This window comes from Arachis hypogaea, chromosome 18 (assembly GCF_003086295.3).
Source record: "Arachis hypogaea cultivar Tifrunner chromosome 18, arahy.Tifrunner.gnm2.J5K5, whole genome shotgun sequence".
NCBI classification, from domain to species: Eukaryota; Viridiplantae; Streptophyta; class Magnoliopsida; order Fabales; family Fabaceae; genus Arachis; species Arachis hypogaea.
In genome coordinates this window covers 92,347,031-92,350,370 of record NC_092053.1, presented here as the reverse complement: position 1 = coordinate 92,350,370, position 3,340 = coordinate 92,347,031, and the positions used below count along the sequence as shown (strand labels likewise).

General features: G+C 34.1%; 1 non-coding gene across 1 annotated transcript; it reads left to right on the top strand.

Moving 5' to 3' along the window:
- Nucleotides 1-215: 215 nt before the first annotated feature.
- LOC112773925 (small nucleolar RNA R71) lies at nt 216-323 on the top strand. Its single transcript, XR_003188446.1, has one exon. It is a non-coding gene; the product is annotated as a small nucleolar RNA R71 (small nucleolar RNA).
- Nucleotides 324-3,340: the final 3,017 nt, after the last annotated feature.

Genomic DNA, 3,340 nt, shown 5'->3' with positions numbered 1-3,340 from the left:
ATTTCAAGAACTCCCTTCTTCATAGGCGTCCCATTACTCACAGGATTCCTCTCAGAAGTATACATGAACTAGTTGTTAGCAACCATGTCAATGAGTTCTTGAGCTTCTGCAGGCGTTTTCTTTAGGTGAAAGGATCCACCTGCAGAAGTATCCAATGACATCTTTGATAGCTCAGATAAACCATCATAAAATATATCCAGGATGATCCACTCTGAAAGCATGTCAGAAGGACACTTTTTGGTCAGCTGCTTGTATCTTTCCCAAGCTTCATAGAGGGATTCACCTTCTTTCTGTCTGAAGGTTTGAACATCAGCTCTAAGCTTGCTCAGCTTTTGAGGAGGAAAGAACTTGGCTAAGAAAGCCGTGACCAGCTTATCCCAAGAGTTCAGGCTATCTTTGGGTTGAGAGTCCAACCATATTCTAGCTCTGTCTCTTACAGCAAAAGGGAAAAGCATGAGCCTGTAGACTTCAGGATCTACTCCATTAGTCTTAACAGTATCACAGATCTGCAAGAATTCAGTTAAGAACTGAAAAGAATCTTCAGATGGAAGTCCATGAAACTTGCAGTTCTGCTGCATCAGAGAAACTAGCTGAGGTTTCAGCTCAAAATTGTTTGCTCCAATGGTAGGAATGGAGATGCTTCTTCCATGTAAATTGGAATTAGGCGCAGTAAAGTCACCAAGCATTCTCCTTGCATTATTGTTGTTGGGTTCGGCTGCCATCTCCTTTACTTGTTCGAAATTTTCAATAAGGTTGTCTCTGGATTGTTGTAATTTAGCTTCTCTTAATTTTCTCTTAAGAGTCCTTTTAGGTTCTGGATCAGCTTCAACAAGAATGCCTTTTTCTTTGTCCTTGCTCATAAGAAAGAGAAGAGAAAAAGAAAAGAAGAGGAATCCTCTATGTCACAGTAAAGAGGTTCCTTATTGTTAGTAGAAGAAGAAAAGGAATAGGGGTGAAGAAGAATGAAGAATCCAAACACAAAGGTGATGATAGGAGCAGAGATGTGAGATGAAGAGAAGTGTTAGTAGATGAATAAATAAATAGAAGGGGATGAGAGGAGGAGAGAATTTTCGGAAATAATTTTTGAAAAAGAGTTAGTGATTTTCGAAAATAGCTTTTGAAAAAGGTTAGTAGTTTTTCGAAAATTCAAATAAAAAATAAAATAATTAGTCTAATTAAAAAGAAATTTTGAAAAAGAGGGAAGATTTTTTCGAAAATTAGAGAGAGAGAGTTAGTTAGGTAGTTTTGAAAAAGGTAAGAAACAAACAAAAAGTTAGTTAGTTAGTTGAAACAAATTTTGAAAAGATAAGAAGTTAGGAAGTTAGAAAAGATATTTTGCAATCACTTTTTTGAAAAAGGTAAGATAAGAAGATATTTTTGAAAAGATATGATAGAAATTAGTTTTTGAAAAAGATTTGATTTTTAAAATCTCAATTAATGACTTGATTCACAAGAAATCACAAGATATGATTCTAGAACTTAAAGTTTGAATCTTTCTTAACAAGTAAGTAACAAACTTGAAATTTTTGAATCAAAACATTAATTGATGATGTTATTTTCGAAAATATGATGTAAAATTAAGAAAAAGATTTTTGAAAAATATTTTGAAAAAGATAAGATTTTTTTAAATTGAAAATTTGATTTGACTCATAAAAACAACTAGATTTTAAAAATTTTTGAAAAAGTCAAATCTAATTTTCGAAATTTTAAGAGAGAAAAAGGGAAAGATATTTTTTTGATTTTTGAATTTTTATGATGAGAGAGAAAAATAAGAAAAATGATGCAATGCATGAAAGTTATGGATCAAAACAATGAATGCATGCAAGAATGCTATGAATGTCAAGATGAACACCAAGAACACTATGAAGATCATGATGAACATCAAGAACACATTTTTGAAAAATTTTTTAATGCAAAGAAAACATGCAAGACACCAAACTTAGAATTCTTTAATGCTTAGACATAAAGAATTCAGGAATGCATATGAAAAACAAGAAAAGACACAAAACATGCAAATGCAAAGATCAAACAAGAAGACTTACCAAGAACAACTTGAAGATCATGAAAAACACTATGAATGCATGAATTTTTTCGAAAAATGCAAGATGCACATGCAATTGACACCAAACTTATAACATGACTCAAGACTCGAACAAGAAACACAAAAAAATATTTTTGATTTTTATGATTTCTAATTTTTTGTATTTTTATTTTATTTTTTCAAAAATTATTTTGGAAAAGAAAAATAAGGATTCCAAAATTTTTAATATGAATTCCAGGAATCTTGCCATGTTAGTCTAAAGCTCCAATCTGAGGGTTAGACATGGCTTAATAGCCAGTCAAGCTTTAGCAGAACTTTACATTCAGTAGCCAATTTGCTAAGAAAGATAAAGAGGCTCTTCTCTTGAGTCCAAAAGAATTGAGACATGGCCTTACAGCCAGCCAGACTTCAACATGCTTTATGAAACACTAGAATTCATTCTTAAAAATTCTGAAGAAAAATATATTTTTGAAAACGTTTTTTTTTTCTTTTTTTTCGAAAACAGATGAGAAAATTTTTTTGAAAGATTTTTGAAAGATTTTTGAAAAGAAAAAAGAAAATTACCTAATCTGAGCAACAAGATGAACCGTCAGTTGTCCAAACTCGAACAATCCCCGACAACGGCGGCAAAAACTTGGTGCGCAGAAATTGTGATTACACTTTAATTATGTAAAAATTCATCGCTCTTTCTTTCCCTGGTAATGGCGCCAAAATCATGATGCCAATACCATGGTTCACAACTTCGCACAACTAACCAGCAAGTGCACTGGGTCGTCCAAGTAATACCTTACGTGAGTAAGGGTCGAATCCCACGGAGATTGTTGGTATGAAGCAAGCGATGGTCACCTTGTAAATCTCAGTCAGGCGGATATAAAATAGTAATGGGGTTTTCGAAAATAATTAATAAAACAGGGATAGAAATACTTATGTAAATCATTGGTCAGAATTTCAGATAAGCGAATAGAGATGCTTTCGTTCCTCTGAACCTCTGCTTTCCTGCTATCTTTACCCAATCAGTCTTACTCCTTTCCATGGCTGGCTTTATGTAATGCATCACCATTGTCAATGGCTACTTTAGGTCTTCTCTCGGGAAAATGATCCAAATGCCCTGTCACGGCACGGCTAATCGTCTGGAGACATCACCCTTGTCAATGGTTACATCCTATCCTCTCAGTGAAAATGGTCAACGCACCCTGTCACGGCACGGCTATTCATCTGTCGGTTCTCGATCATGCTGGAATAGGATTTACTATCCTTTTGCGTCTGTCACTACGCCCAGCAATCACGAGTTTGAAGCTC